This window comes from Panthera leo, chromosome B2 (assembly GCF_018350215.1).
Source record: "Panthera leo isolate Ple1 chromosome B2, P.leo_Ple1_pat1.1, whole genome shotgun sequence".
NCBI lineage: Eukaryota > Metazoa > Chordata > Mammalia > Carnivora > Felidae > Panthera > Panthera leo.
Window position 1 is genome coordinate 1,665,312 of NC_056683.1, and position 27,149 is coordinate 1,692,460.

General features: G+C 47.7%; 3 non-coding genes across 3 annotated transcripts; 2 read left to right on the plus strand and 1 right to left on the minus strand.

The window, feature by feature from the left end:
* Positions 1 to 285: 285 nt before the first annotated feature.
* TRNAK-UUU lies at positions 286 to 358 on the minus strand. The gene has a single exon. It is a non-coding gene; the product is annotated as a tRNA-Lys (tRNA).
* Positions 359 to 4,875: 4,517 nt separating this feature from the next.
* Positions 4,876 to 4,947, plus strand: TRNAA-CGC. Its single transcript has one exon. It is a non-coding gene; the product is annotated as a tRNA-Ala (tRNA).
* A 14,882-nt stretch (positions 4,948 to 19,829) lies between these two features.
* Positions 19,830 to 19,901, plus strand: TRNAA-AGC. Its single transcript has one exon. It is a non-coding gene; the product is annotated as a tRNA-Ala (tRNA).
* The last annotated feature ends 7,248 nt before the right edge of the window (positions 19,902 to 27,149 follow it).

Here is a 27,149-nt window from a genome sequence, read left to right on the forward strand (position 1 = left end):
GCGGACACTTCTGTCCCACGAGAAAATCCACCCGTTTTTACCCAAACTGTGGGATTTGAGGTCGTCGGGGGCGGGGAGATCCTTTCCAAACCCACTCCCGCCTTGGTAAAGGGGACCCCATCCTCCTCAGAGGAGGCACCACTCTCCGCCTTGGTGAAGGGGCCCTCATCCGCCCCAGTCGGGGCACCACCGCCCCGCCTGGATCCAATCTGCTTCACACGGGAGGGAAGAAATGCTCAAACACTTTTTGGATGTGAGAATTCAGGGGAAAAAGGTCAGCCTCTCCGCCCGAACAGGGACTTGAACCCTGGACCCTCAGATTAAAAGTCTGATGCTCTACCAGCTGAGCTACCCGGGCTCCCGTACTGGGGCTCCTCTGACCGCCTAGGAAAGGTCAGGGCAGTCGCCTAATGTTGACCGTTTTTCTGTTGACGACGTGTCGTAAGCAGCCGCTTGCACGCGGAACTCAGGTGCCCCGTGTGGGATAAATGGGGTCCCCTTTATTAAGACGAGGGGTGGCGCCCCGTCTGGGGCGGATGAGGTCCCCTTTACGAAGCTGTAGGAAAAGCACCTCTCCCGCTGGTTGGTACGTTGTGGTATTTCCTCCAGAAGTGAAGAGGAACTCCTGAATTCCTTCTGATAAGATGCTTCATATTTCATAATCTTTCTACAATCTCTTTTCTTTCTGATATCTAAAGGCTGATACATTTTTTCTGTGAATGATCTAAGATTGTCTTCTAACCAAATCATTCACTCATAAAATGGGTGTGTTAAGATTGGAAAGAGGTTTCTGACTTTCTGCCAGTACATATTCCCTCCATAACTTCCTGCAGGCAGAAACCCATATTTAAAATGTCCACAACCCTCGGAATCCCTTAATATTCCAGAAATTACTTTGCAGTCCACTGGGGAGAGAAATTCTTGGGTTCACACACACACACACACACACACACACTCAGAAGGTTGATAATATACTTTTCAAAAGCTATTCGAGTATGTATTTGCTTTAAAAACAAAATGTGTAGCAGTAAAAAGATAAGATATATATTTGAAAAGAGATTCAGATATATGTACTTTCAACAAGGGAAGTTATCATAAACAAGGTGAAATTCACATCTGAAAGGACACTTAGACATACATTTGAAAAGATAGCAACTCAGTACATATCTTGGGGCAGTTGAAATAAAGGAAGTTTCCAAAGGAATTTTTATAGGTTAAAGTAGACTTAAGGGTTCTGGGTTGGGGGTGGGGGGCAGTCAGGATAATGTTAAGCTAAGGTTCCCTTTTGCCCCCAGCAAAGTGCCATCATCGAGGCAGCTGACCTCCTAGAGGGAGGTCACTCTGCTGGTTTCAAGGACTTGCCAATGTCTGTAGGCAGTAAGGGAATTTAATTTTTCATTTGCCTTAGTTTCCCCCATCACCATGGCCAGCACTTAAACCCCTTTCCTTAGTTCTTGGGTGGCCAGGAGTGTCCGAGGAATATCACACATGTCCCACCTGGGGTGGGTGGGGGAACGGGTGCTGTAACCTGTACTTTGCCCTCAGCTTGCCCCACGCTCCCTCATCAAAGCCAGTGAGTTGTAATCTTCCATTATGGGTAAAGATGGTCTATTTAATAATTGAAGAGACAGAATTTGGGTAGTTACCTGGAGAAAAAATTGATTCCATATTCCACAGCGTGTAGCAGAATGAATTCCAAATAGTGTTTCCAGTTGTGATTCAAAAATCCAAAATTATTTAAAGAAAAATACTGACAAATTTTATTTCAAGAGAGCATCTGAAAGACTGGTGAGAGTATAGTAGTTTTTCTTCAGTATATTTACTCTTTTCCTACTTTCCAAATTTTATACAATAAATATGTACTATTAGAATAATCATGGAGTCAAACAAAACAAAACCTTCTGTAGGACAGACTGAAAACCCACAAGCAAAGTCAAAGAGAAATCTCAGACTGGGAAAATAGAATTGCCATTCATATCACAAAAAGGATAGTTTCCACACGTCACTAAGTGTAGGCTTGATTAGGGTGTAAGAGAAAACATGCACAAAATCTCAGTGACTTCACAATAAAAGCTTATTGCCGGCACATTACATCCCCCCCGCCCCCATCCGTGGGTGGCTGATGGCTCTCCTCGCCAGCATTCTCAATCTGGGATTGAGAATTAGGATGATAAAGCAGTGTAGGGGAGGAAAAACATCTTTTTCTCCTACCCAGTTTAAATTCACCGCCTGGGGCCCTGCAGATTAAACTGACCTAAAACACGGACAAGGGGAACGTGAGCAGACGTGGGCTAAGGCATGCAGCCTGTGTTACGTGGCACTACTTCACGATGGAACTAAAACGTGGGCCGATCCAGCATCTTAGCAGAGAAGAACACATCTGTAGAGAAGTGACAAAATGGAGGAAAAGGGCTTGGGACTTCCCTGCAGCAAACTGCGGGAAGGTCTGTTGGTGCACATGCCTCGCAGCTCCAACCTTCTACTTCTCCACGGCCAGAAAACTTCCCCAGGAGGGGGGATTTGTGACAGCCCTCATTTCTCAGAAGTGTCTGCTTTTACTCCGATAAAGGAAGTTGTGGGAACGTCTTTTCAAATCTGCTGATTCTCATTTACCTCCAACTGAAAAATAATCGTTTTGCCAAAATGGCATATTCTGGGGTGGCAGACTTCAGCTTCTATCTAGAATAGTGTCCGTTGCTATTTCAGAGGGAAAGTGAGCTATGAAGAATTAGGCACCTGCTTTTGAAGTTCAAGAGAGAAGCCACATGCATCCATTTACTCATTTGGGTGGGGAAAAAAATGGTCACACCTAACTTCAAGGGAGCCGAGAAACATGTTCCGAACGTACACCCAGAAAAGGAGAAGAGACGTATTTGGGAAAATACCAATTACTACACCCCCATACATATAAAAGGAGCCTATGTATCAATTAGAAAGATATCCAAGATTTAGCAGAAAATTTGGCGAAGAATATAAAAAGATGGTTCACAGAAGGTAGATAGAAATGGGTCTTAAATATATGAATGTATGAAAAGATGCCCAAACTCATCGGAACAGAATTGGACACCAAAGCTAATCCGATTATGCACCAAATGGGTTGGTTATGAGTTGGTATTTAATAAAACTGAGTAATGGATATGCGGAAATTCATTATAACATCCTTTTTTGTTCTTATCTATGTCAAAATGTTCTTCAGTAAAAAGGAAAGGAAAATTACACTAATTAATTTACACAAAAAGAAATAGAAAGGCTACATAAATGCATATATATTACAGAAATTAAATCAATAAACAATGACCTTCCAAAACAGAAAGTACCAGAGCCAGATGGGTTCGTTGGGGAATCATACCAAACATTTAAGGAGGAAGTTATGCCAATTCTCAAGAATTTCTTCCAATAGATAGAAGCATCAGGAATACTTACTAATTCATTTTATGAGGCCAGCATCACCCTAACAGAAAAACCAGACAAAGGCATTCCTATAAAGGAAAGTTAAGATCAATATCTTTCATGAACATAAATGCAAAAATCCTTTAAAAAATAGCAAATCAGGGGCGCCTGGGTGACCAGTTGGTTGAGCATACGACTTTGGCTCGGGTCCTGATCTCGCGGATCCGTAAGTTGGAGCCCCGCATCGGGCTATGTGCTGACAGCTCAGAGTCTGGAGCCTGCTTCAGATTCTGTGTCTCCCTCTCTCTGCCCCTCCCCCACTCGTGCTCTGTCTCTGTGTCAAAAATTAAATAAATAAATAAATAAATAATAGCAAATCAAATCCAACAATGTGCAAAAAAGAATTAAACATGATGCCCACGTGGGGTTTACTGCAGGTACGCAAAGCTAGTTGGACGTTTGAAAATCAGTTGACCTAATCCACCACATCAACAGGCTAAAGATAAATCACATGACCATATCAATAGATGCAGAAAAGCATTTGATAAAAATCCAACTCTCGTTTATGGTAAAAATTCTCAGCAAACTCAGAATAGAAGGGGAAATCTTCAGCTTGATAAAGAGTATGTAGCTTGTCTGGTGAAGTCCCACTCGTCACTTACTCCTTTTATGGATCCTGCGCCTTCGCTGCTGTCACAGTTTCTTCTGAACAGTCGCTATTCTCTCCTGTATAACTTCGAGGTGAGAGGAGACCCTGGAGGGTGGCTGCCGCGGGGTCTGCGGTAGTTCAGGGGGGTCTGGTGCGGGCTCCCTCCGCTCAGCCTTGCGGTGGGGGGGTGGTCTCAGGTGAGCTGGTGTGGGTCCCCCTCTTCCGTGCAGCCCTGCGGGGTCTCAGCTGGACGCGATCAAACAGAAGCTGGCACGTGGCCAAGAAAAGAGGGAAACAAGGAATCGCCGGCTTCTCAAATGGAAATGGAAGACTCTTCACGAAGTCCAGGTTCGCGGTGTCCGCCGCGGTGTCCGCGGGAGCCGAGCCGTGGCCTCCGGGGACGAAGATGTGGGCAGGCTTTCCACGTTTTCATCTACCTGGACAGGTGTTTTCATCTACCTGGACAGGTGTTTCTCTGGGCGGGATCAGGTCGGGGGCGGCACCTCCCCAGATTCATTCACCTTTCCAACATGTGGGTCGCATTTTCCGTAAGTCCTTGGCTGGTGGAGGGTTCTCGCCAGGGTCCCCGAGGACCCCCGCGTGCGCCCTGCCCGGTGCTCGGTGAGGCCGGCGGGATGGGAAGCGGGCGTCCGCAGCTCTGCTCGCTGCAGCCTAGAGCTGGAAGCTGGCGCCGCGTGCGGGATGCAGGCCCTTGGTGACACCCAAGGAGGCTGCAGATGGGATTCTTCCTCGCCGACCGCCGCGCGCAGGCCCAACGCCGAATAACCCGCGCTTTTAACAGGACAGGGAGGCTGCCCAGCCGGCGCCCTGCGCTAGGGGATGTAGCTCAGTGGTAGAGCGCATGCTTCGCATGTATGAGGCCCCGGGTTCGATCCCCGGCATCTCCACGGTAGCGTTTTATCCCCATCCTCCCCCAGTCCAGCCTCTGCTCTGGAATCGCCAGAGAAAACAGGTTTTTTTAGCCCGTTCTCATTTTTGCTGTTACCATTCTCTTTAGGTCGAGCTATTTCCCGTCTGCCTATTTGTCTTACTGCCATTTCATTACTAACATTCCCTGCTTTCTGAAAACTCCCCTGGGGTGCAAAGCCAGAGGGGCCATCTTAAAAGTTAAGTTCATCCTATGAAAGCGTCCAGGAGGAGGGAATACAGGTGCGTAGGACAGAATGATTTGGCTCCATTCAATGAGGTCCCATCCATTCCACTTACCCCTGGAAAATAATCAGTAAACGCAAAATAGCTTTTAGTAATTATTTTAGGGGAGGGAGGGGGGAGGATTCCCGGTGTTGAGGTGGGAATTGGGTGTCAGTATTCAAGGGTCCACCCGAGGACCATTAGAATAATTTCTTCATATGCTGTCCTTACCATTTCATTTCTGTCTGGTTCTTTGGCTTTACTTAAGGATTCTGGGCAGGGGAGGTCTGGTCAGTGCAGGAGGTTCGGGAAGGCAGTAAGGTTAGAAATAGCCCACGGGTGGGAAGAAACCCATAAAAGATTGCTTGACGGCCCTGGAGGCCCAAGTGGCACTGCCACCTGGCATCTCTCATCAAAGGATTTTTAGGCTTATGTGATTTCCGATTGCACTTACATTCATTCCTTGATTCAACTCAGTGCTTTGAACTATTGATAATAAATAGCAACAATCTACCGTTTCTGTTCACATTTAAAAATACGGTAAACTAGGGGCGCCTGGGTGGCTCAGTCAGTTGAGCGCCGACTTCGGCTCAGGTCACGATCTCGCGGTCCGTGAGTTCGAGCCCCGCATCGAGCCCCTGTGCTGACAGCTCAGAGCCCGGAGCCTGTTTCAGATTCTGTGTCTCCCTCTCTCTGACCCTCCCCCGTTCATGCTCTGTCTCTCTCTGTCTCAAAAATAAATAAACGTAAAAAAAAAATTTTTTTTAAATAAAAATACGGTAAACTGATACCATGTATTCGCCTGCCCTTATTATAAGGAAATCCAATAGTCTACTTATTGAGGCTTTGTCGGGTGGCTTTTGTTTATTACCGTGTAACCGCACTATGAATCAGTGGATGGAGCTGAAAGGAGAGGAAGAGACGATTTATAAGCCGGATTTGCAGCTCTCTCATGAGCACCATACTGGAGGTTTGTAGGAGACACACTGGGACACAGCAGAGGCCGGATCGATTCTTCTCGAGGAGGTGGGTCAGGCAAAGCTTCACAAAAGCAGAGACTGGTGATGGGTATTAGAGAACAAGTGCGAGGTTCACAGCGGGAAATGAGGATCATAGAGTTACTGTAGTCGTAACAAACATCGTGTGCCCGGCATGAAGCCGTGGCAGAAAACGTTGGAAGACTTGGGTCGTTATGTGAGGCTGGATCACAGGATTCAGTAGGGAAATGTGGGAGATGTAGGACTGGGTGGTTCAGCGAGATTTTGGACTCTATCAGTCAGTGTTCTCGGTTGCAAAAAGCAAACACTGCATATGGTTCACTTAAGTGGGGAAGAATATCTGCTTGGCCAGGTTTAGATCCATGCCAGCAGCCTTGAAAGCAAGCATCTGACTCTAAAACTGTCAGATTCCCTGAACATAATAAAGAAGCGCAGAACACACACACACACACACACACACACACACACACACACACACACCACATTTCCAATGACCATGTCCCCATGTATGGATGCCTTCCCAAAGGATCCAGTAGGCAATGCAGAGACAATGAAGCCTTGTAAACAAGACATGGCCACAATCGGATTTTAATTTTACAAAGTTAATTCTGTAATGTGAAAATGGATTGGGAATGGAGGTGAGAGAAGATGAAAACAATTCAGTCATTATTGCAAAAGTCCCGAGAGCCTGGGGACCTGCACTGAGGAGTGAGCTTCAGGACATCAAAACCTGTGCTGAGACCATTCCTTAGGAACCCAGGAGTGAGAAAGCCAGAGGCTGGTGTGCTCCCAATGACCTGGACAGTGGGCACAGCTGACTGTCTCAAAGATTGAGGTCCAGCAGGGGATCCATCTCTGGGACGGAGCTAAATTCTAAGAGCCTTGTCTGTTTGAATCTTTTAATATCTTAATTAATCATGCCTTCTTACCCATTGTTGTCACTTCCAATGGAATCTTTTCGACTGTGGGGAACAGTTAATTGACTTAGAAACCATTTGACCGCTTAACCCACTGTCTCTCATTCTTGCTATCCCAGTTCACCACTCAAGACAAGAACCCCCCCCATTCTCTACCCCGTCTGGTACCTTCCAGGATAGACATATCCTCTGTCCTTCCAGTTTAATGACTTAAACGTGCAGTCTGTCTCCCCTGAATACTTCGACTCCACTCGTTATAACTCAAGTTTCCATGTTTAACAACCCATCTAGCCAAACCTTCTTGCTTTAACTTAAACTGGCTCACCCTAATGACATTGCTGCTTCAAGCAGATCCAGCACATCCTTCAGCTTCAGAATCAGGAGGGGTTGGGACCTTCCTGAGGCCACATTTCCAATTTCCGAACCATTACGTTTCTACCTGCGTTAAAACAACAACAACACTCTGGCCCTTGGGAGCTATGGTCTATCCATTATCTCACTTTTCTCATCAAGAAGATTCTTCCTAGTTGAATGGATACTGAGACTGGAGCCTCACTTCTTCCACTGGGTCTTGGTGATATCAGCACCCAGGTAGACAGGTCACCAGATCAACAGCTTCTGGCTCCTTCCATCTCTGTTTTCCCAATCACCTTTGCTTCTACTGTCTTTAGCAGCTCACTTCCGTGGCCATCCTCTGCACCTGAGCAGGAATCAAGATTATGCTAAAATATTAAGTCCAGGGGCACACCTGGGTGGTGCAGTCAGCTAAGCACCTGACTCTTGATTTGGGGTCAGGTCATGATCTCAGGGTCCTGAGATCGAGTCTTATGTCGGGCTCTGCATTGAGCATGGAACCCACTTGGGATTCTCTCTCTCTCTCTCTCTCTCTCTCTGTCTCAAAATAAGTAAATAAACATTAAAAAAAAAAGACCAATAGGACTGTCCCAGCCAGTGTAAAAAATATATACTAAGTCCATGTGGAATATAGTGATTTTTTAAGAGCATGACCTCTGGAAACATAATGCTAAGGTTTAGATCCCAGCTGCCCTGCTACTGTGGGATCTGAGGCAGACCATTTAACTGACTTAAGCCTCAGTTCCATCATCTGTAAAATGGGGTGAATAATGATGCCAACTCACAGGGCTGAGTAAATATTAAATAAGATAATATATTTAATGTACTTAGCGTGATAACTGACTCATGGGAAAAAAACTCAGTGAATATTAAACCTCTAGTATAAGGATTAAGTGAGTTAAATCTTGTAAAAGTACTTGTGATGATGCCCTGGAGTAATGTGTGTGCTCAAGAGTGTTAGCTGCTATTATTAACAGTACTGAGATCTGCGTTAGTCCCTGAGAGCTGCCGTGAGAGTAGTGTCTTCAAACAACACACGTTTACTATTTTATATTTCTAAGGATCAGAAGTCTGAAGTGGGTCCCATGGGGCTAATACCAGGCTGTCATCAGGGCTGTGTTCCTTCTGGAGGCTTCAAGCAAGGGTCAGTTCTCCAGGCTTTTCCACCTCTTAGAGGTGCCGGTGTTCCTTGGCTTGTGGCTTCTCCCTCGCTCTTCAAAGAATCTTCCAATCGGTCTCTGAGTCTGATCCTCCTGACTCCCTCTTTCCCTTAGAAGGACCCTTCTGGTGACACTGGGTACACATGGGTCATCCAGAATAATCTCTCCATTTCAAGATGCTCAAATCAGTCCATCTTCAAAGTCCCATTTACTGTGTCAAGTAGTATTCACAGGTTTGGGAAGTAGGACACGGATGTCCTATGGGACCATTACGCCAGGCACTGCACTAGCTTACAACCCAATTCTAATCTACTTCCTGGCAATCTCATCCCGTTACTTCCACAACTTCTGTTTTTCTACTGAATTGAAGCTCCCAGTTCCCTAACTTTTCTTTCTCCCTGTGAATCTTCACTTCCTACAATTTCTTCTTTCCCTGTGGCTATAGAAGGAATGTTTGTGACTGCCCAAGATTCACAGATTGAAACCTGGTCCTCTGTGTGATGGTGTTTGGAGGTGGAGCCCTTGGGACGTGCTTAGGTCTTGAGGGTGGAGTCTTCATGACAGGATTAGTGACCTTGTAGAGGAGGCCTCAGAGCTGTCCTGTCCCTTTCACCCTGTGAGGGCACAGCAGATCCCAAATCTGCCTGCACCTTGATCTTGGGCTTCCCAGCCTCTAGGACTGTGAGAAATGCATTTCTGTTGCTTATACACCAGCCGATCTGCAGTATTCTGTTACAGCAGACTGCACACTCTAAGCCCCACTCCCAGCCTAGATTCTTTGACCCTCCCCTTCAAGCACATTTTGACAATGACCGCAGACTCCTTGGTTTCCTATGAGCACCCTCCCTCAGAAGTCTAACTGTAGATGACTCCAAACACACCTTCTTATTGTTTGCACAAAGATGACTGCGTACAGCTGGAGAACATGCCATCAGGAAAGTTAGTGCCCCTCTGAGAATTGAGTGGGTCGTCAGTGCATGGTCCCCAAGGGCGGACCCAGAGTCTCCCCTGTGTCCCCACCCAGCATGAGGCCTGGGGAGCTCGGCTGCTGTTGCGTCCCCCCACCCCCGCCCCCACTCAGAACAAAAACAAAGAAGCCAGACCTTCTTCTGCAGGGGTCCGAGAGGCAGTCCATACCTCCGTCTCCTCCTGTGTAGGGATTCAAGCTGGCGTCATCTTCAGAGAGGAGAGAAGGAACAAAGACCAATGGCATCATTATGAATTTTGTCCCTTTGGGTCCGAATAGGACGTTGGGGACTTCAGTCCAAATTTCTATCTTTGAGGCAGAGAGAGAGGTGACTTCTGTTACCTTTGCCAATGCCACTCTTCCTCTGTAGTTCCCTAGTAAGATTTACAGTAGCTGCTTCAGTTCCTTGAAACATCTAATCCTACTTTCTGTCCCTTCTGCTAATTTTGCCTCCTACTTTAAACATAACAATTCAATCAACTGAAGGTTCACATAACTTCTTTCACTACCTTAAAAAACATGCGTATCCATCCTTTTTAAATTGCTGTCTGCTAAAATGAAAGAAATATCCCTTGTCTCAGTGCTACTCAAGCTTGACTATCCACACAAAATCACCTGTGAATTTTGTTAAAATGAAAATTCCAGGGGCATGTGGGCAGCTGTTGGTTAAGTGTCCGACTTCAGCGCAGGTCATGATCTCGTGGTTCATGGTTAGTGAGTTTGAGCCCCGCGTTGGGTTCCGTGCTGATGGCTCGGAGCCTGGAGCCTGCTTCAGATTCTGTGTCTCCCTCTGTCTCTATTCTTCCCCCCACTCCGGCTCTCTCTCTCTCTCTCTCTCTCTCTCTCTCAAATAAATAAACATTAAAAAAAAGAAAGAAAATTCCATGGGTCTGGGGCGAGATCTGAGATTCTACATTTATAACCAGCTCCCAGTGATGTCAATGCTGATGAGGAAGCATAAGGCAGCCTGAGGGCCAAGCAAAAGCTAAGAATGCCCTTCCCCCTACCCCAGGTGGGATAATGTGTGATATTCTTCAGGGTCTCCTGGCTGCCCTAGGACAAAGGAAAGGACAGAACACTATGGTTGAACTGACAGAGACAACAGGACCTGAGTCTCCATCGGTTCACAAATATCTTCGTAAATTACAAGAAAAGGGTGATCTCTTGAGTAGCTTCATCTCCAGGAACTTCCTACTGTCCTAACGTTGATGCTTTGCTAGAGGGAAAAACAACCTTTGCTTGACAACAGCTCGGCCTCCAGTAATCTGTGAGTCTTCTATTAGCATATGGAAATCCCTTTAAGAAACCTCCTCTTGACTTTTTCTCCCCCAGCTCCACAGCATATAAAGAGTCACCCCTCAGCTCTTTCTGCCCATGGGTCCTGTCCCCGTGTTTTAATAACATCACCTCTTTGCACCAAAGATATCTTCAAGAATTCTTTCTTGGCTGTCGGCTCCAGAACCCACCATTACCCCCAAACCCTATCAAATGTCACTGGTCTCCATACTACACTTTTAGTGGCAAGAACTGAACCCCCCCCCCCCCAGGTCTAGTCCTCCAACTGTTCCAGCCATCATGTCCTGCGTTTGCAGGGACCCTGTTCTGTCAATCGCTCTTTCTTTTTTCTTACATCTCTCCCTCTCCACTGGCTTCTTCTCATTATTATCTAAAATGGCTCAAGTTTCTCCCCTAGCTGCATGTTCCCTTATGGTCCCCACTCTTCCTCTTCTCTGGACGCCAGCTCTATTTCTTGAATTGCCAGTCTTTGCACCCTGTCTCTATCCCTCATCTCACTCCCCCTTCTCAGCGCTCAAATATGGCCTTGACCCCTAGAACTCCAGTGAATTGGTTACCAGAGTCACCATTGAGGCCTTTGTCTCTAAATCTAATGGACATATTTTGGCGAAGGTTGGACCTAGATGATCTTTCTTCCTACACTACACATCCTTCCTAAGCATTCTTGTGTACTAGATGGCTCTAACGCCCTCAATAAGCTGACACTTCTCAAAATATATCTTTAGTCTAGCACATCTCCACTTAGCTGCCCCATGGGTGCCGTGCCCTGTTTTGCCCACACGTATCTAATCAATCACCCAGGACTCCCAGTGCTACTCTCCATTACCTCTCAAAACCATATGCTACCTCCCTGCTCATTCACTCTAGTATGCATCTCCAGCCATTCTTCAAACTCCTAAACACCCACAGATCAACTTCCCTTCCCTCCTTGCACTGGGCTTTGTTAGCAAGGTCCTTAATTGAGGTTAAAACTAACCATGCCAATGCCTGGGAAGCCAAAATTTTCCAAAGAAAAACACCTAACCATGCTCATGGGAGTCATTTTAAGTTCACAGAAACAAATATTAAATGGGTAGACACTGCTGCCTGGTGATCCCAATATTGTCCCCTAGTCATTTGCTTTCCCTGTCTTAATAATTGCTATTTTTCATTGTGGCACAACAAGAAATATCTCCCGTTTTTGTCCCAGGTTCCTAGCATAGAGCTTCTAAAACCCTTGTACTCTCCCAAATGATAGGAATGTCTTTTGTTACCCATAAGGAGCCCCTTTTAAGCGCACCTGAATTTATGCTAATGTGGTAGGTTAGAAAGGGACCCCTCCATGGCCTTGGATTCGCTGGTCCCAGAGCAACTGAGTGTTTACAGTGTTGCAATGTTCAGCCTCAACCACTGGCCTCTGGGAAGACAAGGTCTGAAGACTAACCACTATAAAAACTATTGAACAACAAGATTTGATGACTGTCCGTCTTGGTGAAGCATCCACATGCTGGGGGGGGGGGGGTTGCACCCACTTCCATGGGGACAGATGCTCCCATGCTCAGGACCCTTCCAGACCTTGCCCTATGTGTCTTTTCATCTGGCTGTTCACCTGCATCTTTTATTATATCTTTTATAAGGACTTGGTCAAGTAGATAACCTGACATCAAGTACTAACCTGGTAAGTAGAGTTCTGTGAGCTACTTCAGCAAGCGATTGACAGCAAGGCAATTGTGTGAACCTCCAGTTTATATCCAGTCAGTCAGAAACACAGGTAACACCCTGGACTTGTGATTGGCATCTGAATTGGGGCCATCTTTTTTTTTTTTTAATGTTTATTTATTTATTTTGAGAGGGAGAGTGTGTGTGTGCGAGTGGGGGAGGGGTGGGAAGAGAGACAGGGAGAATCCCAAACTGTCAGCACAGAGCCTGACGAGGGGCTCAATCCCACAAACCTGTGAGATCATGACCTGAGCCGAAACCAAGAGTCGGACGCTCAACCAACTGAGCCACCCAGGGGCCGTCTGGTGGGACTGAGCCCTTAACTTATGGAATCTGATAGTGTCTCCAGGTACATAGGGTCAGATCTGAATTAAATTTGTAGGACACCCAGTCAGTGTCCGCTGATAATTGGAGAATTGCTTGGTGTTGTTGGGGTGGGGAGGGGAACACATCAGACTCACTGTTACCTGACACTGGGTTTATCTTGGGGGGGGGGGGGCATCAGCCAAAAGACACAACCAAGCCAAAGAGTAGGAAAAGGAAGGGTTTTATTTGCAAGAAATAAAGGAGAACACCAGGGATATTTCCCAAAGCAGTGTCTCCTCAAAAACAAAACTGGGAAGTTTTAGCCTAAGAGTGCATCCATATTCATGAAGGGGCTTTCACAACGGGGACTTCCGCATGGAACTGGGGCAGAAGTCATGTTAAGGTGACAGACCAACTTCTTTATTTCCCCCATTTTCCAGCCCCTGACAACCACTTTTCTGCCCTGTTTTTTATGAGTTTGACTTTTGCCCACCCTGATTCCACATAGAAGTGACACCTTGCCATATTTATCTTCTCTGTCTGGCTTATTTCATGTAACATAATGCCCTGAAGGTCCACCAATGTTGTCACAAATGGTAGAATTTTCTTTCTCATGGCTGGATAATACTGCACTGAATATATATGCCACATCTTCTTTGCCCATTCATTTGTTGGTGGACACTTAGGTTGTTTCCATATATTACTATTGCAATTAATGATGCAGTGAACATGGGTGAATAGATATCTCTTCGATATCTATCTTAATTTCTTTTGAATATTAAAAGGTGGTTCTAATAACCAAATTCCAGTGTGTGTGTGTGCAGGGAATTTCCCAACACCAATAAGCAATGCTCTGTGTGTCAGCTGAGTGTCCTAGTGTTCAGCTGTATTCTGACGCTATCTACCTGGAGATAGAATTGGGTCCCATAGCTTAAGGGCTCCATCCCACAGAACTGCCTCTCCTCTCCCCTCCTCTGCTTCAGACACCAGTCACAAGTCCAGGACACCACCTGTACTTCTCACTGACTGACTATAAACCAGAGGTTTCCATGACCCTCCCTCCTTGGGTTTGATTAATTTCCCAGAACAGATCACACTGCTCAGAGAAACAGTTTACTTACTGAATTAAAAGGGTATAACTCAGAACAGCCAGATGGAAGAACTGCTTAGGGAAAGGGCATGGAGTTTCTCTGCCCTCCAAGTGTGCCACTCACCCTCAGTCTCTACGTGATCACCAACCCAGAAGCTTTGTTCCAAATCCTGTTCTTTAGGGTTTCGGTGCAGAGAAATCTCCGTGCTTAGGCACGACTACGCAGGCATGATCGATAAAATCGTTGCCCATTGGTAGTTGATTTGACCTTCAGCCCATCTCCCCTTCCTGGGAGTTAGAGAGGTGGGGCTAGAAGTTCCAACCTTCGTTGCTGCCGGGCTGGTTCTCCTGGCACCCAGCCCCCAACGGCAGGAGCCGTCACTATTAACAAAACAAAACACATCTTTGCCGCTCTAATGACCTAGGAAATTCTGTGGGTTTTAGGAGCTGTGGGCCGGCAACAGGATGAAAACCAAATACAAATTTTTTCTTATTATAAAGCACAATATCACAGACATACACACGCGGAAGTGGAGTTGCTGGATCATATAGTAGCTCTGTTTCTAATTTTTGAGGAGCTCTATAGTTTTAGTGGTGGCTGCTCAAATTCCCACCAACAGTGTGGACGGGTCCACTTTTCTCCACATCCTTGCCTACAGCCCTGACTTTTTGCCAATAGCCATTGGAACAGGTGTGAGGTGATATCTCGTGGTATTTATTTGCATTTCTCTGATGATGAGTGCCGTTGAACACTTTTTCATGTACCTGTTGGCCATTTGTAGGTCTTCTTTGGAAAAGTGTCTATTCAGTTCCTCTGCTCATTTTTAAATTGGATTGTTCGATTTTGCTATTGAGTTGTATGAGTTCTTTATATATTTTGGATAGTAAACCCTTATCGGATAACTAACCAGATATATGATTTGCAAATATTTTTGCTTATTTTATAGGTTATCTTTTCATTTGTTAATGATTTTCTCTGTTGTGCAGAAGCTTTTTAGTTTGATGTCGTCCTGCTTCTGTATTTTTGTTTTTATGTCTCTGCTTTTGCTGTCCAATCCAAAAAATCATTGTTGAGACCAGTGTCAAGGAGCTTACCCTGTGTGTTTTCTTCTAGGAGTTTTATGGTTTAGGTCTTATACTTAAGTGTGTAACCCACTTTGAGTTAATTTTTGTGTACAGAGTACGATGGGGGTCCAGGTTCATTTTGCATGTGTCTGTCCAGTTTTCCCAGCACCATTGATTGAAGAGACTATCCTTTCCCTATTGTATATTCTTGGGTCCTTTGTCATAATTCATTGGCCATATACGCAAGGGCTTATTTCTGAGCTACTTTGTTCCATTGATCTATGTGTCTGTTTTCATGACAGTATCATACTGTTGGTTCCTACAGCCTTGTGGTATGGTTTAAAGCCAGGAAGTGTGAAACTTCCAGCTCTGTTCTTTCGGGATTGTTTGGCTCTTCCATTTCTTTTGTGATTCCATACAAATTTTAGGATTTTTTTCTTTTACTATAAAAAATGCCATTGGGATTTTGATAGAGATTACATTGAACCTGTAAATTGCTTTGGGTAGTATGGGTACATTTTAACAACATTAATTCTTCTAATCCATGTACATGGATATATATCTTTCCATTTTCTTAATGTCTTCTTCAATTACTTTCATCAATGTCTTATAGTTTTTAGTATATAGATCTTTTCTTCCTTGGTTATGTTTATTCCTAGGTATTTTATTCTTTTCAATACAGCTATAAATAGGATTGTTTTGTTTCTTTTTTCATGTAAAAATTTTTTTAAGTTTTTATTTAAATTCCAGTTAGTTAATATACAGTGTAATATTAGTTTCAGGAGTACAATTTAGTGATTCAACACTTCCATACTTCACCCGGTGCTCATCACAAGTGCCCTCCTTAATCCCCATCACCTAGTTCACCCTTCCCCCCACCTTCCCTCTGCTGACCACCAGTGTGTTCTCTGTAGTTAAGAGTCTGTTTCTTGGTTTGCCTCTCTCTCTTTTTTCCCTTTGCTCATTTGTTTCTTACATTCCATATATGAGTGAAATCATATGGTATTTGTCTTTCTTTGACTTATTTCACTTAGCATAATACTCTCTAGCTCCATCTATGTTGTTGTAAATGACAAGATTTCATCCTTTTTTATGGCTAATATTCTATTGTTTATATATACCACATCTTCTTTAAAATGGGATTGTTGGGGCGCCTGGGTGACTCAGTTGGTTGAGCGTCCAACTTCGGCTCAGGTCCTGATCTCATGGTTTGTGAGTTTGAGCCCCGTGGGGCTCTCTCGAGCCCGCGTGGGGTGGGGCTCTGTGCTGACAGCTCAGAGCCTGGAGCCTGCTTCAGATTCTGTCTCCTTCTCTCTCTGTCCCTCCCCACTTGTGCTCTGTCTCTCAAAAATAAATAAATGTAAAAAAATTTTTTAATGGGATTGTTAATTTCTCTCAGATCGTTTGTTATTAGAAACACGACTGATTCTTGTACATTGATTTTATATGCTGCAAGTTTACCGACTTGTTTATTAGTTTTCCTAGATTTTGGTGGTGTCTTTAGGGTTTTCTATACATAGTGTCATGTCATCTGCAAATAGTGAGTGTTTTACTTCTTCTTTTCCAATTTGTATGCCTTTTATTTCTCTTTTATTTTTTTATGTTTATTTATTTATTTAGAGAGAGAACATGAGCGAGCACAGGTGGGGGAGGGGCAGAGAAAATCCCAGCAGGCTCTGCGCTGTCAGCCCGGAGCCTGGCGTGGGGCTCAGTCTCACGACTGTGAGATCATGACCCCGGCAGAAATCAACAGTCAGACATTCAGCCGACTGAGTCACCCAGGGCCCCTGATGCTTTTTATTTCTTCTTCTTGCCTGACTGCAGGAGCTAGGACTTCCAGTACCATGTTGGATAAAAGTCCAGAGCGTGTTTCCTCCCTGTACTTACCATCTGTCTTTCCAAACTCGGGGGCAGTAGTTGCTGATTTTTCAGCCTGTTTTGGTTTTTACTGGTTAGTAGGATGGAGTGGTAACTTCCAAAGTCCTTACCTATGGAATCAGAAACTGGAGGTCTGTTGGCTGGGGTTTTTATTTATGTTTTTGCCTCTGTGTTTGTTAGTGAAATTGTCCTGTAATTTTTCTTTCTTAAGTTTTCTCCATTGAGTTTTGGTGGCAATATTATACTTCTCTCCTAGAATAACTTATAAAGCTTTTCTGTTTGCTGGAATATTTTGTATAACAGAGGCTATCATTTCCTTTCAGATTTCATATCCCGTGCCAATAAAATAATATCAGACTAGAAAATATATTTTATGGAAATGTTGCTCAAACTCTCGATTCAGCTTTTTAAATGGTTGTATGTTGAATCAGATTTTCTGTAACTTCTTGGGTTGGCTTTGATAACTGGTACATTTTTATACATTTTCCATTTCTCTCTTGGAATTGAGGGGACTGAACGCAAATTTCATGATTTCTCCCATTTGAAATCTCCTAAGTGGCCACTGAAATATGCTGTTGGTTTATTTATGCAAGCATCCATCTGTCTATCCATTCACTCATTCACTCTTAAGAAAAATGACTCAGATATTTACTTAGGCCAGGTACTGTAGGACTGGGGATAGCAGTGCCTTGGCCAACCTTCAGGAAGGCACGCAATGATGTCTACCTCCAGGTTACACAGTAGATAGCTAATAGTCACCGCAGGCCTTAAACACATTTTCTCTTTAGTAAATAATAATTGCTCACAAAAAAATAATTTTTATCCTTTCCTTTAAGATAGCAGACTATTATCAGGAACCACACTCCCGGAAAATCGAGTTGCAATGCTAAACGAAGACGCGTGATTGCCCTCTCGTGTTTCTCTTTTTATCCCGAGAAAACTGGTCTTTTTGCGGACTGGCTAGTGTGTGTGTCCACCAGAGGGTTCTGTACCTTCCTTGAAAACCATCACTGGCCCCGGGGAAGGGAAGGGCCATTGAACTCGATTCGACTCAGTTTTGCGCAGACTGTGGGGGCCCACCACCCCCAGTGCGGGAACACCCCGCCCCCCCAGCGGGGAGGAAGGGTGTGGGGTGCGGGGCGCGGGCCGGGGGCTCCCCCAGCCGGGAGGAAGGGCGCGGGGCGCGGGCCAGGGGTCTAGCTGAGCGCAGCCGGCCCCTCCGAGCCGCTCACACGTCCGCGCCTCTGCGCGCGGCAGCCTCAGCTCTGCTCTCCTTTCTCCCCGCATCCCCTCCGTCCTTCCAGATTTGTTCTTGGGTCACCGGGTGCGCGCACTCGGGCGCCAAGCCTCGGCTCGCAACCCTTGGGGAGAAAGGGGCCCCGATGGCCGAGAACCACGTCTGTGTAGCAGATAAAGCCCCACGGAAGCCCTCCACGGTATCGCCTCTCTCACCTCCTTCCAGGCCCTTTGTTTCAAAGACGCAGAACTCCCAGTCTCCGAATTTGGGTTGCATTCTTTGGATAAAATGGGGGCCACGAGCCGAGGGCAGCACTCTACATCTCCGCCCTTTGGCTCGTCAAGTCGAGGGGAGAGGAAGCAGATCGTTCTTGTGACAGAGTTCCCTCCACCGGCCCCGGTTTTCTAAGGAAAGGTGGGGGGCTGTTTCTGGATCCCGGGAATAGGGTACAGGGCGATTGCTGGAGCCCGGGGACGGGGTGCAGGGCTATTTCTGGATCCCGGGAACGGGGTGCGGGGCGATTTCTGGATCCTGGGATGGGGTGCAAGGCTGTTTCTGGATCCGGGGAATGGGGTGCAGAGAGGTTCCTGGAGCCCGGGGACGGGGGACAGGGCGGTTTCTGGAGCCCAGGGACGGGGTGCAGAGCGGTTTCCGAAGCCCGGGAATGAGGTGCAAGGCTGTGTCTGGATCCCGAGAACGGGGTGCAGGGAAGTTCCTGGAGCCCGGGGACCGGATGCAGGGCGGTTTCTGGAGCCCGGGACAGGGTGCAGAGCGATTTCTGGATCCCGGGAATGGGGAGCAGGGCGATTTCTAGATCCCGGGATGGGGTGCAGGGCGATCTGGAGCCCAGGACGGGGTGCAGGGAGGTTTCTGGAGCCCGGGGACGAGGTGCAGAGCAATTTCTGGATCCCGGGATGGGGTGCAGGGCGGTTTTTGGAGCCCGGGGATGGGGTGCAGGGAGGTTTCTGAAGCCTGGGACAGGATGCAGAGCGCTTTCTGAAGCCCAGGAATGGGGTGCAGGGCGGTTCCTGGACCCTGGGGACGGGGTGCAGGAGGTTTCTGAAGCCTGAGAATGGGGTGCAGGGCTGTTTCTGGATCCCGGGAATGGGGTGCGGGGAAGTTCCTGGAGCCCGGGGACGGGGTGCGAGGCGGTTTCTGGAGCCTGGGGATGGGGTGCAGGGCTGTTTTGGATCACGGGATGGGGTGCGGGGCGGTTTCTGGAGCCCGGGGATGGGATGCAGTGAGGTTTCTGAAGCCCGGGACGGGGTGCAGAGCAGTTTCTGAAGCCCGGGAATGAGGTGCAGGGCTGTTTCTGGAGCCCGGGGGCGGGGTGCAGAAGTGGGGGGATAGTTGGGGGCAGTTTGGAGGGTCCCGTTGGCAAAGCGGTTTTTCCTTCCCTGAAGCACCTGTCCTTTGGCCCACGTGCCTCCAGAGGGAAGAGCGAGGCACTGACGGGGGGAAGCTGTGGGAGCGTGTTTCTTACAGGTTCCCCAAACGCGCGTCCCCGCGGTTACTGCGGGGACGGCTTGCGGGTCAGGGTTCCTGGGCGGTGGGTTCCCGCAGACAGAGATGGAAATCCGAGTTCCCGAACCACAGACGCATGTAGAACGTGAAGGGGGTAAATTTGTATCGTTCTGTGAAGACAGTTTGGAAAAGCCGGCTCACTCGCGGAGGGGATGTAGCTCAGTGGTAGAGCGCATGCTTAGCATGCATGAGGTCCCGGGTTCGATCCCCAGCATCTCCAGCCTTTTGTCCCCTCGCAGGGGACACGCTTCCTTCTTGCTTCCGGCCCGGGTCCATCCCCGCAGAAGCCGATTCATCTTACCCCCCTCCCATCCCCCGCGGCAGCGGGGTGCGGGGCTGTCCACGGAACCCCTCCACCGTCTCCACTGCGTGCCTGGCCGCGCTTGCCCACAAAGCGAATCAGGAGCGGCTCCCCCCTCCCTCCCGCGCCCATGCAGGAAGAAAGCCTTGGTGACTTGGTGACGTTTGTCCGTGAAAAGTCTGCACCAGAAGGTTTGCGGATGAATCCGTATCTTCGCTGAGTTTCCAGGCCGTGGCCGCCAGAGGCTCCCCGGGGTGGGGGTGGGGTGCGGACGCGCGACAGGGAGGAGGGTCCCTCCCCCAGGTGAGGCGGTGCGGACGCGCGACAGGGAGGGGTGTCCCTCCCCGGGGTGGGGGTTTGCGGACGCGCCACAGGGAGGGGGGTTCCCTCCCCGGGGTGGGGGTGCGGACGCGCGTGGGAGGCCCTCCCCCCTCCTCCCCAGCCCGACCTCTCGCCCCCGGGTGCGACCCCGGGAGGGCTGGGTCCGGGTGTGCTCTGCGCGGACCGGGTGTGCAGGTTGGAGACTCAACCCGGAGAATCTATGCCAGTAGACGCGGCGCCTGCGGGTGAGGACCGTCCACCGCCGGGTCCGCCGGGTCTGCCGGGTCTCCGAACGCGGCGTCCTGTTCCTCGTGCCTCAGCCTCCACCTCTCCACCTGGGACCCTCTGTCACCTCTGCCAGCAGGGGGTTTAGGGAACGGTTTTCTGTGGCTTCGCTCCCCCCACCCCCAGGCAGGCCTCCCTAGAGTCCCAGGGACCGCAGACACGACCCTGAACGTCCCAGATTCCTAGCAGGTGCAGGAGCCCGGCCTAAACTGTGACCGTGGCCAGCATCCTTTATGTCAGACCTTAATACCCCCGTCTGTCACCACGGCTGGCCCCCTGACTCCAATGGTGTCTACTGAAATTCTCTCCAAATACCCTCAAAGGTGGGATGAGGGATAAGGCAGGTCGTCTGCAGGTTTTTTCCTTTCTCAGTTAGGCTAAACTAATCTAGAGACCACACTGGCCACTCAGATGGTCGCAGATATCTGAGCAGTCCCCAGGCTGGCCACGTCAGGGGCAGCTGGAGGCCACCAATCAGATGGAACTTAAGTTCTCCACATTCAGTTCCATTAAGTAGAGAGAAGAGGGCTCTCTCTCCCTCTCCCCCACCCTCCTTCCCTCTCTCTCCTCCTCCCTTTGTCTCCCTCTTCCACACATCTCTGTCACTCTCTCCCTCTCCCCTCCTCTCTCTCTCTCCTCTCTCCCTCTCTTTCTTCTCTTTTTTTCTCCTTCTTTCCCTCTTCCCCCCTCCACCTCTCTCTCTGTCTCTCCCCTCTCCCCCTCTCTCCCCCTGAGGTCCCTAGTTTGCAAAGCTGGTCATTGGGAAGAAAGGAGATTATTTAATAATTGAGGGCCATCTGGGACAGAAGGCATATACCCTAAACTCTGCTCCCCCAGATTTAAATTTGGAGGTATCTCTCAGTGCTCTAAGAGACTCTGATATAGACTTACAAGTTTCCTGAAATAAAATTACTCCTGGAATGCAGGGGTTGATATTGGTAACTTGGGGCTATGTCTTCATAAAGGAGGGCTTGTTTTTTTTGTTTTCAACTTTTTTTTTTTTTTTGGGGGGGGGGACAGAGAGAGACAGAGCATGAACGGGGGAGGGGCAGAGAGAGAGGGAGACACAGAATCGGAAACAGGCTCCAGGCTCTGAGCCATCAGCCCAGAGCCTGACGCGGGGCTCGAACTCACGGACCGCGAAAGGAGGGCTTGTTTTAATGTGTCATGTGATTCTGGCTCCCTGATAGGAAGATAATAATGTCTTTAACAATATTTCAAGAGATGACTATTTTAATCACATAAAGCCAGATCTCATTTTTTGTAGTTTTTTTTTTTTTGGCCCAAAGAATATTAAGAGGAGCAAAGATAGAAAGCAATGCAGCTATTTTCTAAGAACATAGAAAGGAGCAGAGCTGACATCTGGGGAAAATGAGATTTGCTGATCTTTATTCCGTAGCATTGAAAAGGCTAAGGACTCCTTTTATTTAGGAACAATGAAATTTCTCTGAGCCCACACTGAGTTTGACTCCATTTACCAGTTTCTACAGTCTTGTGGCTAGAGAAAATTAGAGGTGAACCTAGGTAGTTTCATGAAAAAGAAATACACCTTATTCTTTTCATTTCAAGGAGAATGAGACATAGCCGACCTGCATGGTAGTACTGGGTGATCCTCGCACAGTTTAATCTTAAATTGTGACCACGGGCCTCTTGGTCATTGAAAATAAGATATGTCCAGGTATGTAGATAGCACAGAAGGCTAATCTCTTTTCTTTCCTGTCTGTATTGGGTCTTCAGGTACGAAGAGAGGACAAACCAGATGAGGAGACAAGCCAACTGCACTTCTCATGCAGACATTTACATAGAACCAGACTGCATTCTGGGCTCCAAGATGTCAGCAGAATGCAGCAAATCTGGGAGAGCTTAAACACTCAGCCCGGGGTCAGGTTTAAGAGCTAGGAGTTCCTTGAGCCCGAAGGTCTTGCTGGTCTCCTGGGAGCTGTACAGGTGTTTTCTCTTAGCAACTGAACATCTTACTTGGTGAGCTAGTCTGTGTTCTCCAGAGAAATATACCAGTGTTGTGTGTGTGTGTGTGTGTGTGTGTGTGTGTGTAGAGACAGAGAGACAGAGAGACAGAGACAGAGACAGAGAGAGCGAGAGACTTATTTTAAGGAACTGGCTCACTCAGCTGTGGGAGCCGGCAAGTCTGAAATCTGCTGGGCAGGCTGAAAAGTCTGGCAAGAGTTGACAGAGCAGTCTTGAGTGCAGAGGCAATCCAGAAGCCGAATGTGTCCTCCTTGGGGGAACTACTCTTAAGGCCTTCAGGTGTTTGGATGAAGCCTACCCACCTTATGGAGGGTAATCTGCTTTAGTCAAGGTCTACTAATATAAATGTTAATCGCGTCTAAAAAAAATATGTTCACAGCCACAATGAGACTGGGTTGTGACCGGATAGCCGGGCACCACAGCCTAGCCGAGTTGACACATAAAATTAAACTGTCACACTTTGTTCTTAGGTCCTGGCATTCTCTTGTGTAAAATTTTATCTAACAAAAGTCTGCCAATTCTCCAGGGAAGCAATGATCCCTACCTTTGTCAAGAAATAGGAATCACTTTGAGGAAGAATGGCGTGTGTTCTAGGAAAGCCACAGTATGGTGGCCCACCGATACATTGTTTTGTATCTAAATGGAGCCACTTAGGGACAAAGACCATTTCTCTACCCTTTGCTACTTTCCTCGGGCATTGGATTCATAGATTTGGAAGTCTAGAAATGGTAGCAACACTTGATTATGGAAGAGGCTCTACTACGTGTAAAGCAACCAGGCTCATGCTCGGAGTTTGCAGGTGCGCTGGCCTCCAGCTCTACGTCCATATTCTTCTTCTAATGTGATCATGTGAAAGTTTATGCAAAACATTCTGTTATTAAAATTAATTATGAGATATTTAAGATATTAATACAGAGAATGTTACAATAGACCTCATAAACTCATTATCCAAATCTTTCTTTTTCTGGGAAAATGATGGACCCCTACCTTTTCGTTTCCCTTCCTCTCTCCATGTGGACCCTTGCAGTCTACACTTCACACTAGAAGCCTGTTGTACTGACCCCCTAACAGCCCACATTGCCCTCTGCACTGCCTGCACCTCTCCTGTCTTCTTCAAAGTGCCTTTTCCTGCACCTCCCCCCCCATCCTGGTGCGGATTGCCCGCCACCTCCATCCCAGATCTCACTCACCCATGCTCCCCACATTCCCCTCTCTTTCGCCTCCCCCCTCAACCCCCCTTGGAGGCTCTGGCCTCTGTGTGCTCCTCACTCAGTCTTTGCTTTTGCTCCCCTTGTAATGGCCCCTTACCTGGTTACCCCCATTTGATCCTTCTCCCCCAAGCCTCCATGGTATCCCTGTTCTTAACTTTTCCTTCCCAGGCTGAAGCTGTCCCCTTCCCAACACATCAGGGGTTCCAATTCTGAGTGCCCCATATTTCTTTCCACGTCTCCCCACCTCTGGTTGTTTTCTGGAACTTTGGACCTGATCACTGATCAGACATATATTTCTCCTTGTGCTTGCCTGACTGCCTCCCTTTCTTTCTCTCTCCCTCCCTCCCTCCCTCCTTCTTTCCTCCCCTCCCTACCTTCCTCCTACCCTTTCCCTCCTTCCTCCTCCCTCCTTCCTTCTTTCCTTTCATTTTCCTTCCTTTCTCCTTTCCTCTATCCCTCCCTCCTCCCTCCCTTCCCTTCCTCCCTCCCTTCCTCCCTCCCTTCCTTCATTCCCTCTCTCATTCCTCCCTCCTCCTCCCTCCCTCTTCCCTTCCTTCCCTCCCTCTTCCCTTCCTTCCCTCCCTCTTTCCTTCCTTCTTTCCTTCCTTCTTTCCTTCCTTCCCCGCCTACTTCCCTCCTTCCCTTCCTTCCTCCCTTCCCTTCCTTCCTTCCCCGCCTACTTCCCTCCTTCCCTTCCTTCCTCCCTTCCCTTCCTTCCTTCCCTTCCTTCCTTTATTCCTTCCCTCCCTTCCTCTTCCTTGCTTCTTTCCTTCCTTCCTCCTTCCTTTTTTACTTTCCTTTTCTTTTTGCTTTTGAACTTGAATTTTTGTCCAGCTTTTTAGTTAGGACATAGGAACCTCTTGCACTTTCCTCCCATTGCCCCTTATTCAGTAGTTCCCTTTTAAAATAAATTTATTTCAGTTAAGTTTGGGGCAAAACACAGGAAAAAACTTAGTTCTTCCTCAGAGGAGGATGCCTAGGACAGCCATAACCAAATAACACAAACTATGTGACTGAAACAATAGAAGTCTATTACCTGGCAGTTCTAGAGGCTACACATCCAAGATCAAGGTGCAGGCAGGGTCTTTCTCCTGCTCTATGCTCCCCCCACCCCCAGCTTTTAGTGGTTTGCTGGAATCTTCTTTGTCTTGTGGATGCATCACCCAGATGTTGGTGTTCATGTTCACACGTGTGCATGTCTGCCTCCAAATCTCCCCTTGTACAAGGACAGGAGTATATATGGATCCATAGTACGTATATAATATATCAGAGAGCCCCACCCTACCCCAGGGTGACTTTATCTTCACTAGTTATACCCCATTCTGCAGGCCTGGGGGTTAGGATGTCAACATAGGGATGTTTAGGGGGACGTAGTTCCACTGATAACACCCGTTAGCTAGTGGTACATCACCTCACCCTATTGTCAACAGAGAAAGCACTCAGAGGGTCATGAGAAATAACTGCAATCACGAAAAATCTCCAGGCTCTAGTATCCGTGCTCCCTTATGTAGCTATTTTGCGTCTAATGTCAGTCAAGCAATTTTACATCAAATTGGCCCGTAGTCTCATGTTGTTTGCTCTTTCAGTCCAGTCACAGTCCTTTCCCTGTGCAAGTCTACTTCTGGGAGACCCTCGCTGGAATAGGTTCCCCAGCTTCTGCCTCTTTTTGCTCTCATGATAATTTTACTTAAAGTGCCTTCCAGACCTTCCCACCACTGGACCTTGGTCAGGTTTATTTCATTGCACCTCAGCACAGATTCCTATTTTGGTTAAATGCCTGGGATTAACTTGAAAGTATTACAGATGTTTTTAAGTGCTACCTGTATCATTTATACACACACATAATTTTTTTTCTAGAAGAAAAATCTAATGAAGAGCAATGACCAAGAAAATGTACTGAGCCATGTACATAGGGAGTACTGTGTACTTAACTATGTCACCGGCCCTGTTAGGCGTTCATCTGTTATCTTGTATTTCTTTTATTGTAACACTTACAATGTTCAGTAACATTTCTCCTTTCGTTTCCTACCATCTGTGGCCATCTTGTGCCCAGTTGTATCCACAGAAGTCATTTCAGCACCTGACACATGCTAGGTTCTCAGTAGTACAACTCTTGTTGGCCATACTTCACTGAAAATGTTGACATTCCAATTGAACTTTTTTAAAATTATTTTTTTTATTTTTTATTTTAGAAAGGGGGGCACATAATGGGGAAGGGGCAGAGGGAGAGAGAGAGAGAAAGAGAATCCTAAGCAGGTTCCACGGCTCAGCACAGAGCTCATGTGTGTGTGTGTGTGGGGGGGGGGGGAGGGGGCTCAAACTCACCACCCTGGATCATGACCTGAGCCTAAATCAAGACTCTGATGCTCAACGACTGAGCCACCCAGCTGCCCCCCAATTGCACTTTTGTGACTGAAATTTATTCAGTCCTTATCATAAACAATGCAGCTAATTAGAATTCAGAAATGCCGGGGTCCCTGGCCCAATTATGACTTGGGGTGCTGGTTTCCACACTCAGTAAATCCACAGTATCCGGAGTATACAGTAAACACCGTCCTAGCCATAGAAGTTTGCTAACAGACTAAGTTTAAAAGTGATCATCTGGTTCGCAGACATGTGTTTACACTCTCTACCAAAACACTGTGAGTGGAATAGAAAATGGCAAGGCCAGAACATTTGATTCAAGAAAGGAATTTAAAACGACTTTGCGATTCGAGGGCCTCCTCATGCAGAATTCCTTTTAGCCTTGCTTGGATGGATACAGAATTCAGGAGTCCTCGGTCTTGCATTTTAACCGGGCAGCGGGAGCGGGGCGGACGTGCAGCGTCACCTTCTAAACCGGCGACTTCACTCCCCTCCCTGGTAGCACTTTCTTCTAATTAAAGGCAGAAAACCTGGGTGCAGTCCTTGACGGTTTAAGAATGAATGCTTGGTTGTGTGATGTTTATTTACACAGTCAGCTGATGCTTGTTGAGCCCCCACGAGCCGAGAGTCCACGAGGAAAGTACAGAAGGGCAGCCTCTGGAAACACCAAAGCGAAGAGGAATTTCCTCCGCCGCCGCCGCCAACTTCGCTTCCCCCTGTGCACCTGCCGCGGCCGGCGGCGCGCTGGTGGGCTCGGGCCCGCGAGGGCGGGGCTGCGGGGCGGCGACCCCGGAGCAGCCGCCTTGCTCCGTCTGCTACTTGCTCGGGCACAGCCGCCCGGAACCTTTAGGCGCCCGGCTGGTTTCGGTTCGGCTCGGTTGTCCGAGCGCAGCGCGCGGTCCTCTGCGCGCCGGGATGGAAGCCGCACCCACCTGCTTCGCGGGAGGAGCCGGCCCCTCACCCGGCCTCTCACCGGAAGGTTCCCGAAGACCGCGATCGG